Source organism: Pongo abelii, chromosome 20 (assembly GCF_028885655.2).
Source record: "Pongo abelii isolate AG06213 chromosome 20, NHGRI_mPonAbe1-v2.0_pri, whole genome shotgun sequence".
NCBI classification, from domain to species: Eukaryota; Metazoa; Chordata; class Mammalia; order Primates; family Hominidae; genus Pongo; species Pongo abelii.
Window position 1 is genome coordinate 16,048,632 of NC_072005.2, and position 14,951 is coordinate 16,063,582.

General features: G+C 45.2%; 1 protein-coding gene across 2 annotated transcripts in view; it reads left to right on the top strand.

The window, feature by feature from the left end:
- The window catches only part of LOC129051894 (uncharacterized), a 72,097-nt gene that overhangs the window by 33,747 nt on the left and 23,399 nt on the right, over window positions 1–14,951 (top strand). The window contains exon 3 of one of the 2 annotated variants that reach the window (XM_054539866.2): window positions 4,699–4,936. The exons of the other annotated variant lie outside the window; for it this stretch is intronic. The gene's annotated coding sequence lies outside the window, so the exon portion shown is untranslated. Of the gene's footprint in view, window positions 1–4,698; window positions 4,937–14,951 lie in introns of those variants that run through there. 2 annotated transcript variants of the gene reach the window in all.

Here is a 14,951-nt window from a genome sequence, read left to right on the forward strand (position 1 = left end):
AAATGAATACAGGCCAGGCGTGGTAGCTCCTACTTGTAATCCCAGCACTTTGGGAGGCCGAGGCAGACAGATCACATGAGGTCAGGAGTTCAAGACCAGTCTGGCCAACATGGTGAAACCCTGTCTCTACTAAAAATACAAAAATTGGCTCGGCACAAAAATCGGCTGGGCGTGAGGTGGGTCCCTGTAGTCCCAGCTACTCGGGAGGCTGAGGCAGGAGAATCACTTGAACCTGGGAGGTGGAGGTTGCAGTGAGCTGAGATCGCACCACTGCACTCCAGCCTGGGTGACAGAGCGAGACTCCGTCTCAAAAATAAAAGGTTTTAAAAAATGAATACAATGAAACAAATAAGAAAGGAGGAACTAACATATATTGACTGCCTTTATGTGTCAAACACCATGATATGCCATTTACACATCTTATTTCATCTTCTCACAAACTGTCTAAGATACAGCAGTTCAACACAGGATAGGCTGCAGGCTCAGCGCTTAAATCACAAGCTAACAAGAGGCACAGTTAGGATTTGAATCAGCCCTTTCTAACACCAAAACTTTTTTCCTCTGTTATTCTCTATGTTATTCAAACATCTATACTACATGTTTGAAAGAAGGGAAAGAAAAATTACCTAGCCAGTTGCTATAAGTCAAATCATGTCCCCTCAGAAATTCATACATTGAGGCCGGGTGCAGTGGCTCACACCTATAATCCCAGCACTTTGGGAGGCCAAGGCGAGTGGATCACTTGTGGTCAGGAGTTTGAGACCAGCCTGACCAACAAGGTAAAACTTTGTCTCTACCAAAAATATAACAATTAGCTGGGTGTGGTGATATGCCTATAATCCCAGCTACTCAGGAGACTGAGGCACGAGAATCACTTGAACCTCGGAGGCAGAGGTTCCAGTGAGCTGAGATTGCCCCCACTGTACTCCAGCCTGGGTGACAGAGCAAGACTTCATCTCAAAAAAAAAACATCGTATGTCGAACTCTTGACTCCTGGTATCTCAAAATGTGAGCTTATTGGGAAATAGAGTCATTGCAGATGTAATTAGTTAAATTAAGATGAGGTCATGCTGAAATAGGGTGAACCCCTAATCCAATATAACAGTTGTCCTTTTTTTTCCCCACTCTGTCGCCCAGGCTGGGGTGCAGTGGTGCGATCTCAGCTCACTGCAGCCTCCACCTCCCGGGTTCAAGCAATTCTCCTGCCTCAGCCTCCAGAGTAGCTGGGATTACAGGCATGCGCCACCACACCAGTCTAATTTTTGTGTTTTCAGTGGAGACGGGATTTCACCATGTTGGCCAGGCTGGTCTCAAACTCCTGGCCACAAGTGATCTGCCCCCCTTGGCCTCCTAAAGTGCTGGGATTACAGGTGTGAGCCACCGCACTCGGCCGTCCTTATTTTAAAAAGGGACATCTAGAGACAAACACAGATACACGTAAGAGGAACACCACATGGACATGAAGGCAGAGATGGGGTGATGCTTCCAAAAGCCAATAAACTCCAAAAATGGCCAGAAAACCACCAGAAGCTAAGAGAGAAGCATAGGACACATTCTCCCTCAGCCTCAGAAGAAACTAACCCTGCCAGTCCCTTGATCTAGGATTTCTGGTCTCCAGGACCACGAGACAACCATTTCCTGTTGTTTAACCCACTCAGTTCGTGGTACTTTGTTACAGAACCCCAGGGAACTAACACACCACCTATTTTGCCTATTGTTTTGCAATCCTTTGCCATATGCAGGTATGTTTTACACTATTATGGCCATAATAGTATAGGTCATAAGAGTTCCCCATGTTTCTAGGTAATCCTAACAATTTTTGAAACAGGAAAAATGTGCTCACACTCATTAGTAGTCACAGAAATGCAAATGAGATGACCAGGAGATATTATTCCATGCATATCACATTGGGGAAAATTAAGAAGACTCACTAAGTATTGGTGAAGATATGGAGCAACCAGAGCATTCATACACTGCTGGTGTGAGTATAAATTGGAGCAATTATTCTGGAAGCAGTTCAGCTCTGTACAGTTGAGATGAGGACACACACACCTTTGCAGGTCCACTCCTAGGTGTATATCTAACAGGATTGTGTGCTTATTTGCACCAGGAGGCATGTATAAGAATGTTCATCACAATTTTTTGTAATAGACAAAATTAAGAATAAGCCAAATACCCATTTGAGTACAATGAGGAATAAACGGTGTTATATCCAAACAATGGAGAAGCATACATCAATGAAAATGAGCTCACTAAAACTACATAAGAGGACTTGGAGGAACCTTCCACATTTTATAATGTTGAGCGACAAACAAATGAACAAGACATGAAATTCTACACAAACAGTGTCTATTCATAAGTCAAAAAAAGTTGTTCAGGCCAAGTGTGGTGACACATACTTGTAGTCCTAGCAACTTGGGATGCTGAGGCAGGAGGATCACTTGGGGCCAGGAGTTCAAGGTTGTGGTGAGTTAGAATTGCACAACTGCACTCTAGCCTGGGTAACAGAAGGAGACCCTATCTTAAAAAAAAAAAAAAAAAAGCGTTCAAAAGCAGTTCTTGCAACTTACTTTTAAAAGAATCAGCAATGGGCCGAGTGTGGTGGCTCACACCTGTAATCCCAGCATTTTGGGAGGCCAAGGCTGGCAGATCACAAGGTCAGGAGATAAGACAATCCTGGTCAACATGGTGAAACCCCGTCTCTACTAAAAATACAAAAATTAGCTGCGTGTGATGGCGGGCGCCTGTAGTCCCAGCTACTCGGGAGGCTGAGGCAGGAGAATTGCTTGGACCTGGGAGTCAGAGATTGCAGTAAGCCGAGATCGCGCCATTGCACTCTAGCCTGGGTGGCAGAGCAAGACTCTGTCACACACACACACACACACACACACAAAAGAATCAGCAATGAAGAGTATGAAATAGATACATAGGTAGGTAGATAGATGATAGATAGATGATAGATAGATAGATAGATAGACACCTCAATAATACAAACATGGCAGAGTGTTAGCAAAGAGTGAATCTAGTTGAAGCGCATACAAGTTCATTGTACTATTTCATGGGTCTCAATTTTTTTAATTGTTTCAACCTTTATTTTAGATTCAGGAGGTACAAGTGCAGGTTTGGGGTATGGATACCATCACCCAGGGAGTGAGAATGGTACTCAATAGGTAGTTTTTCAACCTATGCCCTCCTCTCTCCCTCCCTACTTTAGTAGTCCCCAGGGTCTACTGTTCCCATCTTTATGTCCATGTGTACCCAGTGTTTAGGTCCCACTTATAGGTGAGAAGATGCGGTATTTGGTTTTCTGTTCCTTCATTAATTCACTTAGGATAATGGTTTCCAGCTCCATCTATGTTGCCACAAAGGACGTGATTTCATTCTTTTTCATGGCTGCGTAGTATTCCATGATGTATATGTACCACATTTAAACAGGTGGCACACACCTGTAGTCCCAGCTACTCAGGAGGCTGAGGCAGAAGAATCACTTGAACCCAGGAGGCGGAGGTTGCAGTGAGCCAAGATCGCACCATTGCACTCCAGCCTGGGTGACAGAGAGAGACTCCATCTCAAAAAAAAAAAAAAAAATCCAATCCACTGTTGATGGGCACCTAGGCTGATTCCATGTCTTTGCTATTGTGAATAGTGCTACAGTAAACATACAAGTGCATGTGTCCATCTAGTAGAACAACATATTTTCTTTTGGATAGATACCCACTAATAGGATTGCTGGGTCAAATGGTAGCTCTGTTTTAAGTTCTTTGAGAAATCTCCAAACTGCTTTCCACAGTGACTAGACCAATTTACATTCTCACCAGCAGTGTTCCCTTTTCTCTGCAGTTTTACCAGTATCTGTTTTTTATTTGTTTGTTTGTTTGTTTGTTTACTTTTTAGTAACAGCCATTCTGATGGGTGTGAGATGGTATCTTATTGTGGTTTTGGCTTGCATTTGTCTGATGATTAACGAAGAGGAACATTTTTTCATTTGTTTGTTGGCTGCTTCCCTATTCAATAAATGTTCCTAGGAAAACTGGCTAACCATGTGCAGAAGAATGAACCTGGACCCTGACCTTTCACCTTGTACAAAAATTAACTTGAGATGAATTACAGATTTAAATGTAAGACCTCAAAGTATTAAAATCTTAGAAGAAAACCTAAGAAACATCCTTCTTGACATCAGCCTTGGCAAATAATTTTTGGCAAATCCCAAAAACCAATCACAACAAAAACAACAGAGTGAGACTCTTTCTCATATTTATATTGAGTACCACAGTCTGCTAAATAATTCCTATGTATTGAAATATAATGCCCTAATCCTGATATTTGTTGTTTTAGGTCACTACGTTTTGGTGGGGGGCTGACTTGTTACATAGTAATAGACAACTATTACACAGGCTTAAGCACTTAATAAATATCTTTTTTTTTTTTTTGAGACAGAGTCTCACTCTGTCACCCAGGCTGGAGTGCAGTGGTATGATCTCAGCTCACTGCAAAGCTCCTGCCTCAGCCTCCCAAGTAAAGTAGCTGGGACTACAGGCATGCACCACCATACCCGGCTAATTTTTGTATTTTTAGTAGAGACGAGGTTTCACCATGTTGGCCAGGCTGGTCTTGAACTCCCAACCTCAAGTGATCCTCCCGCTTCGGCCTCCCAAAGTGCTGGGATTACAGGTGTGAGTCCTTTTTTTTTTTCTTAAGATACAGGGTCCACTCTGTTGCCCAAGATGGAGTGCAGTGGTGCCTGGCCTTAATAAGTACCTTTTGAAAGCACAAATGAACTATACAATTGGAGTTTATCATACAGAAGCACAGTCCGACTGGGACCCAACTGTGTCAGCGTCACTCCCAGATACCTTGCCTATCAGCACTTCCTTATGACGAGCACGTTAAAAGCATATGTTACCTGTTCATGAAATAAATCGCAATTAAAGGACAACTGCTTAAGTTCTAGCCAACTTCTTGGGGGTGAGTCTGGGAAGAAGTTTAGAAGCAATATTTCTGACAAATAAATGGCGAGATCGTGTGGTACTAGTGTTGATTGTGTTCGTCATTTATTCAGAGATGTTTACTGAACCGGCTGGGGGCGAAAGCTCATACCTATAATCCCAGCACTTTGGGAGGCTGAGACAGGCAGATCACTTGAGACCAAGAGTTTGAGACTAGCCTGGCCAACATGGCGAAACCCTGTCTCTACTAAAAATACAGAAACTAGCTAGGCGTGATGGCACAAACCTGTAATCCCAGCTACTTGGGGGGCTTAGGCACGAGAATCTCTTGAGCCCAGGAGGCAGAGGTTGCAGAGAGTCGAGACTGCACCACCGTACTCCAGCCTGGGCGACAGAGTGAGCTGAAAAGAAATGGAGAGAGAGAGAGAGAGAGAAAAGAAGAAAGAAGGAAAGAAAGAGAGAGAGAGAAGAAAGAAAAAGGAAGGAAGGAAGAAAGAAAGAAAGAAGAAAGAAAGAAAGAAAGAAAGAAAGAAAGAAAGAAAGAAAGAAAGAAAGAAAGAAAGAAAGAAAGAAAGAGAAAGAAAGAAAGAAGAAAGAAAGGGAGGAGGGAGGAAGGAAGAAGGGAGAGATGGATGGAGGGAGGGAGGAAGGAAGGAAGGAAGGAGAGCTAGAGATAGAAGAAGAAAGAAAGGGAAAGAAAGAAAGAGGAAAAAAGAGAGAAAGAAAGAAAAGGAAAGAAAAGGAAGGAAGGAAAAAACAAAGAGCAAAAACAAAAAGAGGAGAGTGGAGGGAGATCACGCCACTGCACTCCAACCTGTTGACAGAGTGAGACTCCATCTAAAAAAAAATGCTATTTTATATTTTATTTTTTGAGATAGTCTCACTCTGTTGCTCAGGCTGGAGTGCAGTGGTGCAATCTTGGCTCACTGCAACCTCCACCACCCAGGTTCAAGTGATTCTCCTGCCTCAGCCTCCCATGGAGCTGAGACTACAGGCATGCGCCACCACGCTTGGCTACATATTTTGTATTTTTAGTAGAGATGGGGTTTCGCCATGTTGGCCAGGCTGGCCTCGAACTCACGGCCTCAAGTGATCCACCCACCTTGGCTTCCGAAAGTGCTGGGATTACAGGTGTGAGCCACCGTGACCAACCTAAAAATGCTGTTTTAAACACTGGGAAGCACAGGAAAAGATGCTCAACATTATTGGTCATTAGAGAGGGGAGGGGAGGGGAGAGGAGGGGAGAGGAGGGAAGGGAAGGGGAGGGGAAATGTTTACTGAATTATGTCTAGGCTCTCTTCAAGCAGGTGTCTTAGATGGGTTTCCAGAAGCAGATTGAGATAAAGAGCCTGGTGTTGGGCCTATTGTTAAGTGTGAGCCTTAATCGGAGAGGGGGTGCAGTTCACTGGGAACCTCTAGAGGACAGTGTAGGAAATGCACTGAGTTATTCCAGGAAAAGGGCTGGAGGGTAGGGGGTTGAAGGATTCATCTGCCAGTTCCCATCAGCCCTTGGTTAAGAACCAATCCATGAGCGGTTAATTTCCCAACACTTCTGGGCTTGTCTGAAAGGCAGAGTGAGATCCAGCTACAGGAAGCCCTGCAGCAAAGAGACCTTGGCAGTTGGAAGACAGGATAGTAAATATTGCAACAGCAATATGCAAAGAGTTACAGGCAGAGCTCTAACAGAATCTACTATAATTGAATAAACGGAACAAGAACAGACAGGACGAAACAGATCTCTGCCTTATGGAACTTGCAGCTCGATGAAGACAAACAATAAAGGATTGTGTACCCTATCTGCTTTCAATAAACTAGGAAACAAACACGCTCTCAGAGCAATAAAATGCTATGACAAAAACGGATCATGGGATAAAAATAATCTGGGATGGGGGGCTGTTTAGATAGAGGAGGAAGAGCCTAGATGGGAAGGTGCCATTTCAGCCAATCCCAGAATCAGATGAGACTCAGTCACAAAAGAGCTGGGAGAAAAGCATTCCAAGCACAGGGAACCGCAAATCCAAAGGCTGTGAGACAAGAACAGACTGAGTCTATTAGGGAATCAGAATTGAGCCCAGGGCGGCCAAGTGCAGCGAGGGAGGGAGAGCAGCTGGGAAGGAGGTTTGAGAGGTCTGCAGGGATCAGTGGTGCCGAGTCCCTTATGCTAAGAGATAAATGTTTGTAGCAGGATCTTACTGGGAGACATTAACTGAGGTTTCCTTCATCTCCCACCCCCTTGCACTTCCAGGTGCCCCCATCGCTTTCACAAAAAAAAGAAGCACCTCTTATATGCACAGCAGAGAGGGCAGGCAGAGCTCTTTCAATGAGCACACGTTAGAATTCTTGGCCAGGCGCAGTGGCTCATGCCTGTAATCCCAACACTTTGGGAGGCCGAGGCAGGCGGATCACAAGGTCAGAAGTTCGAGACCAGCCTGACCAACATGGCAAAACCCTGCCTCTGCTAATAATACAAAAATTAGCCAGGCGTAGTGGCACGCGCTTGTAATCCCAGCTACTCCAGAGGCTGAGGCAGGAGAATTGCTTGAACCCAGAAGGCGGAGTTTGCAGTGAGCTGAGATTGCGCCACTGTACTCCAGCCTGGGTGACAGAGCGAGACTCTGTCTCAAAACAAAAAACAAAACAAAACAAACAAACAAAAAGAATTCTTGCTGGACAGGTGTGGTGGTTCACGCCTGTAATCCCAGAACTTTGGGAGGCTAAGGCAGGCAGATCACTTGAAGCCAGGAGTTCGAGACCAGCCTGGACAACATGGTGAAACCCCGTCTCTACTGAAAATACAAAAATCAGCCATGTGTGGTGGCGTGTACCTGTAATCTCAGCTACTCAGGAGGCTGAGGCAGGAGAATCATTTGAATCCGGGAGGCAGAGGTCACAGTGAACCGAGATCACACCACTGCACTCTAGCCTGGGTGACAGAGTGAGACTCTGTCTCAAAAAAAAAAAAAAAAAAATTGTTGCCATTGATTTCCAAGATACACAAATAACAGTCTCAAAAGACCTTTTGAGATCTGCACGAGCCAGGCTTTCTGAGGCAGGCAGTAATAATGGCCACATTTATAGTGCATTTTCTATAAAGTGGCACAGCATTGAGCCCCTTATATTTAGTCCCTGGGATGAGTCTGATGTAGGTGGTGTTGTCTCCATCATATGGTTGGGAAACCAAAGCACAGAGAAGGGAATTAACTTGCCCAAGTCACACAGCAGAGCTGAGGCTTGTGCCCAAGCAGTCCGGCTCCAGATCCCATGCCTTTGGGTGGTGTTTGCATCCAGTGGTCTGACTTTGAATCTCTAGAGCCCAAAGGGATGACCCTGACCCTGACCCCACCCCAAAATGGGCCAGGGAGGCCTGTGCTGGGAATGGAGGAAGAACTTAGAGGTGAAAGGATGGCGATGCACCTTCCCCCCGACACTCTTATGAGAGCACCTGGCACACAGTTGGGAGGGAGGGGCGCTCAGGTAGCATCTGCTGGACAGGCTGCCTGGGCAGCATCAGGGACCCAGAAGAGAAAGGGACTCAGAGCCTCAATATTGCCCCTTAAATCCATCCTAAAACTTTGTCCCTCTCCTGCTCAAGCACCTCCCATAGCCCCTTATTGCCCACATGATAAAGTCCATTGTTGGGCTCTGAACCTGCGATCCACGTGGTCAGCCAGAGAGGCAGTCAGGGTCTTGGCCTCAGAGACACTGCCCCACTTCCACCCACACACACGCTGGATCCTTGCAGTCCCCAAGCAGCCCCTGCTGGCTTTAGATGAGACTCAGGCAGAGGTGACAAACATTTTATTCCTGGGAATCTGCAAAGGTGGGTGGGTGGGGTTAGGGTGGATCCCTGCAGGCCTCAGCTCAGTGGCTCCACCAGCAGCTAAAGTCGGCCCTCCGCATGCATGATCAGCTCTGGCTTCCTGCCGGGCTCCATGTGGTCCCGCAGGAAGCGGAAGCCCAGCAGCGTGAGTGCCAGGACCACCTTCATCTCGGCCATGGCGAACACCTGCCCCATGCAGATCCTGCGGGCAGATGAGAGGACTCTGACTGTGCCCAAGACCCGCATCCTGGCCCCATCTCGGCACCATCCCCCAAACAAGGCACAGCTCTGAGAGGATTACGGTCTGCAAAATAGAAAAGCAATGCTGCAAAATGAAATAAATATACATTAGATATATAGCCTAAGTTATGTCACATTCATTTCTCTTTGCCTTTAGAGTTCATATTTAAATTTTTTATTCCAAAATGATGATATTCCCATAAAAAATACAAGTAAGCAAAAGTAAGAAATAGAAGTTATCCACAATCCCATGTCAAAATAATCACTGTAAATATTCTCTCACACGTCCAGATTTTTTTATTTATATGTAATCTTTTTATCTGGGAAAATGCTTATTAATATCTAAATTTATTACATTTACATGCAATATTTTTGTTTAAAAATGCTATTTTAGGCCGGGTGTGGTGGCTCATGCCTGTAATCCCAGCACTTTGGGAGGCTGAGGCAGGTGGATCACGAGGTCAAGAGATGGAGACCATCCTGGCCAACATGGTGAAACCCTATCTCTACAAAAAATACAAAAATTAGCTGGGTGTGGTGGCGCACTCCTGTAGTCCCAGCTATTCGGAAGGCTGAGGTAGGAGAATCACTTGAACCCAGGAGGCAGAGGTTACAGCGAGCTGAGATCACGCCACTGTACTCCAACCTGGCCACAGAGCGAGACTCTATCTAAAACAAAAAATGCTATTATATATTTTATTTTATTTTATTTTATTTTTTGAGACAGTCTCACTCTGTTGCCCAGGCTGGAATGCAGTGGCGCAATCTTGGCTCACTGCAACCTCCACTACCCAGGTTCAAGTGATTCTCCTGCCTCAGCCTCCCAACTAGCTGAGACTACGGGCATGTGCCACCATGCCTGGCTACATATTTTGTATTTTTAGTAGAGACAGGGTTTCGCCATGTTGGCCAGGCTGGTCTCAAACTCGTGGCCTCAAGTGATCCACGTGCCTCGGCTTCCCAGAGTGCTGGGATTACAGGTGTGAGCCACTGCGTTCAGCCTGAAAGTGCTGTTTTAAACACTGGGAAGCACAGGAAAAGATGTTCAACATTATTTATCATTAGGGAGAAGCAAATTAAAACCACAATGTAATGCTTCTTCACAGCCCCTAGGATGGCTGGAATCTAAACATGGGAAAATAACAAACATCAGCTAGTATGAAAGTGAGACTAAGAGAAGAACTGTTTTAAGATTGAGGAAATATAGCATTATATGTATTCCAACAGGAATGATCAAATAGAGTGCAGGATACATGGTCAATAAACAAAACTCAATTATATTTCTACATCCCACATATTTCACTGTTACATATAAGAACTCTTTGGCCGGGCATGGTGGCTCACACCTGTAATCCCAGCACTTTGGGAAGCCGAGGCTTGTAGGGACCAGCCCCACAGGGTCGGTGGGTCTCTCCCTGTGTGCAGCAACAAGAGAGTGTAGAAATAAAGACACAAGACAAAGAGATAAGAGAAAAGGCAGCTGGGCCTGGGGGACCACTACCACCAATGCACGGAGACCGGTAGTGGCCCCGAATGTCTGGCTGCGCTGTTATTTATTGGATACAAGGCAGAAGGGGCAGGGTAAAGAGTGTGAGTCATCTCCAATGATAGGTAAGGTCACGTGGGTCACGTGTCCACTGGACAGGGGGCCCTTCCCTGCCTGGCAGCTGAGGCAGAGAGAGAGAGGAGACAGAGAGAAAGACAGCTTATGCCATTATTTCTGCATATCAGGGACTATTAGTACTTTCACTAATTTACTACTGCTATTTAGAAGGCAGAGCCAGGCATACAGGATGGAACATGAAGGCGGACTAGGAGCGTGACCACCGAAGCACAGCATCACAGGGAGATGGTTAGGCCTCCGGATAACTGCGGGCGAGCCTGACTGATGTCAGGCCCTCCACAAGAGGTGGAGGAGCAGAGTCTTCTCTAAACTCCCCCGGGGAAAGGGAGACCCCCTTTCCCGGTCTGCTAAGTAGTGGGTGTTTTCCCTTGACACTTACGCTACCGCTGGACCACAGTCCGCCTGGCAACGGGCGTCTTCCCAGACACTGGCGTCACCGCTAGACCAAGGAGCCCTCTGGTGGCCCTGACCGGGCATAACAGAAGGCTCACACTCTTGTCTTCTGGTCACACCTCACTATGTCTCCTCAGCTCCTATCTCTGTATGGCCTGGTTTTTCCTAGGCTATGATTATAGAGCGAGGATTATTATAATATTGGAATAAAAAGTAATTGCTACAAACTAATTATTAATGATATTCATATATAATCATATCTAAGATCTATATTTGGTATAACTATTCTTGTTTTATATTTTATTATACTGGAACAGCTCATGTCCTCTGTCTCTTGCCTCAGCACCCGGGTGGCTTGCCGCCCACAGAGGCTGGCAGATCACTTGAGCCCAAGAGTTCAAGACCAGCCTGGCCAACATGGTGAAACCCCATCTCTACTAAAAATACAAAAATTAGCCGGGCATGGTGGCACACCCCTGTAATCCTGGCTACTCAGGAGGCTGAGGCATGGGAATTGCTTGAACCTGGGAGGTGGAGGTTGCAGTGAGCCAAGATTGCACCACTGCACTCCAGCCTGGGTGACAGAGCGAGAATCTGTCTAAAAAAAAAAAACAAAAAAAAACAACAAAAACAAACAAACAAAAACCTGTTTGCTTAACCCGTATACCCCAGAGATACAGAAATATTTCAACGCCCGGGACATAGGAATTAGGCGAAGAGTTCTTAAATATAATGGTGTAAAAGTAATCCATAAAAAACAAAATTGATAAAGCATACTTAATAAACATTAAAACCTTTCGCTCTGTAAAAGAAACTTCAGGGCTGGGCTCGGTAGCTCACACCTGTAATCCCAGCACTGTGGGAGACTGAGGCAGGTATGTTAGATATGAGTTCTAAATTTCTTTTCAAAGAATCAATATGTCAGGATGTTCAATTCTTTGCCTTCTACTTTTAAATTTAACTTCCTCATAAAGCAACCTTTTCGGATTACCTGCTCCACCCTGACTCATTCCGATTACCTACTCCACCGTGATTCATTCTGATTATCTGCTCTGTTATAACCATTTTTCCCGCCAAATCACTCATCCCGCCACTCTCTTTAAATTAGCCAATCGGAATTAGTTTAGCCTGTGTGGTCTAACCCTAGCTAATAGGGGAACGACACAGCAGCAGGGACCACATGCATCAAGGATAAGAACCCCTTCCCCTCCCTTGTCCAAGTGTGAGCTCACCATTGCTCCATCTGTAAGGGTGCACCCTTCTATAGAAGTACCTTTCCTTGCTGAGAATTAAAAAGAAAATTTTATATTCGAGTGCTATTTCTTTTGCGGCCCAAAACTTTACTTATAATAGGTGGATCACCTGAGGTCAGGAGTTCGAGACCAGCCTGGTCAACAACGTGAAACCCCGTCTATACTAAAAATACAAAAATTAGCAGGGCACGGTGGCAGGCGCCTGTAGTCCCAAGGCTGAGACAGGAGAACTGCTTGAACCCAGGAGGCAGAGATTGCAGTGAGCCAAGATGGTGCCACTGCACTCCAGCTGGGGCGACAGAGTGAGACTCTGTCTTAAAAAGGAAAAAAAAAAAAAAAACACACAGCTAATGAAAAGGCCAGCTGCAGACTAGGGGAAAATACTTGCAAATCACACATCTGACAAAAGACTTGTCTGCAAAATATAATCTATAAAGAACTCTCAAAATCCAAAAATTAGAAAGCAAACAACCCAAGGAAAATTAATGGACAAAAGATTAGAACAGACACTTTACCAAAGAAAATACAGGAGTGGGCCAGAAGGCACATGAAAAGATGGAGAAATGCAGATTAAAATCTCTGTGGCATACCACAGCATACCCACAAGGAAGACTGGAAAAAAAAACTGACACCATCCAGTACAGGTGAGTATTTGGAGGAACTAGAATTCTCATACCAATACAGGAGCTAGAAATAAATTATTTTGGCAGATAGTGAGGGTAAGACAGTTATCAGTAAGGTTTCCTTTTCATAAAAAGCAGCCCCCAAGTCATTTCTTTTCTAACGAAAAGCAGCCTGAAGTATCAACCTGCAAGCACAGATAAGCAAGCTGGAAGTTTGCATGGGTAAATGCCGGCAGCTGTGCCAATAGAAAAGGGATACCTGGAAGCCAGATGTATTCAACATGGAGGTTCCCTCTTCCCTTTTCTTTGTCACCGTGTGTAGTGAAAAGCAGGCAACAGGTAGAAAAAGCACCGGCCAGGTAGAGACCCCTATCTGTGTAATAAAAGATTAGGGTGGGATGGCCAGCTTCCTCCCATGCTATGCAAACAGCACACCTGGTCTGACCAATCTTTCATGCCCTATGTAAATCAGGCACTGCCTCCTCAAGCTTGTCTATAAAACCCCGTGCATTTCACCACAAAACCAGAAGACCCATTCAGGAGCCCCTCTTTCTCTGCAGAAGAGAGAGCTTTTCTCTTTTCTCTCGCCTATTAAACCTCTACTCTTTATTTTATTTTATTTTATTTTTTTGAGATGGAGTTTTGCTCTTGTTGCCCAGGCTAGAGTGCAACGGCACGATCTCAGCTTGCTGCAACCTCTGCCTCCTGGGTTCAAGTGATTCTCCTGCCTCAGCCTCCCGAGTAGCATACTACAGGTGTGCGCCACCACACCCGGCTAATTTTTTGTATTTTTAGTAGAGACAGGGTTTCACCATGTTGGTCAGGCTGGTCTCGAACTCCTGACCTCAGGTAATCCACCTGCCCCAGCCTCCCAAAGTGCTGGATTACAGGCATGAGCCACTGCGCCCAGCCTAAACCTCAACTCTTAAGCTTACTTCTTGTGTGTCTGTGTCCTTGATTTCCTTGATGTGAGATGATGAACATTGGGTATTTACCCCAGACAATGACGCCACTTCAATACATTCCTGATAGGAATTAAAAACGACACGGACCTTTTGGAAACAGTTTGATAGTTTCTCATCATGGTAAACATACACTGATAATATGCCCCAGCCATCCCATTCTAACAGCAATGGGAACTTAGTTTCCCCGAAGAACCTGTGTACAAATATCCATAACAGTTTTATTCATAATATCCAAAAACCAGAAACAATCCACTTGTCCTTCAGCCACTGAACAGAGTGTCCTATCCATGCCCAGAAATTCTACCCAGCAATAAGAGGAAACAAGGTCTTGATACAGACAACATGGGAGACTCTCAGATGCTTTATACCAAGCGAAAGCAGCAAGTCTCCTGGGCTCCCTATGGCATAATGCCATTCACACAACTATAGGAAGAAAGCAAATCTATAAGAAGACAGAAAACAGCAGTGGTTTTCAGGGGTCAGGAGTGGAAGGAGGTTTTTGACCACCAAGGGTGGCTGTGGCAGTCGTGGTTACATGACTCTAGCCATTTGTCAAAACTCTGAACTATCTCACGCCTATAATCCCAGCACTTTGGGAGGCTGAGGGGGCAGATCACCTGAGGTCAGGAGTTTGAAACCAGCCTGGCCAACATGGTGAAACCCTATCTGTATTAAAAATACAAAAATTAGCCAGGTGTGGTGGTGTGCACCTGTAATTCCAGTTACTCGGGAGGCTGAGGCGGGAGAACCGCTTGAACCCAGGAGGTGGAGGTTGCAGTGAGCCGAGACTGCACCACTGTACTCCAGCCTGGGTGACAGAGTGAGACTCTGTCTCAAAAAACAAACTGAACTATGCACCAGAGAGAACAAATTCTGAAAATTTAATGTGATTTTAAGATGAGACATGAAAATACAGGAGTGGCAAGTAAGCACACTCATTGTAATGTAGGCATACTAATATGTAATTAGGGTGACTAATTACATATATTGTTTGGCTAAATATACTGTGAAAGGATGCACTAGGTGTGAAAGTATTTACCTTTACACACATGAAGAAACTGGGCAGATGAAGGGCATATGTAGCACC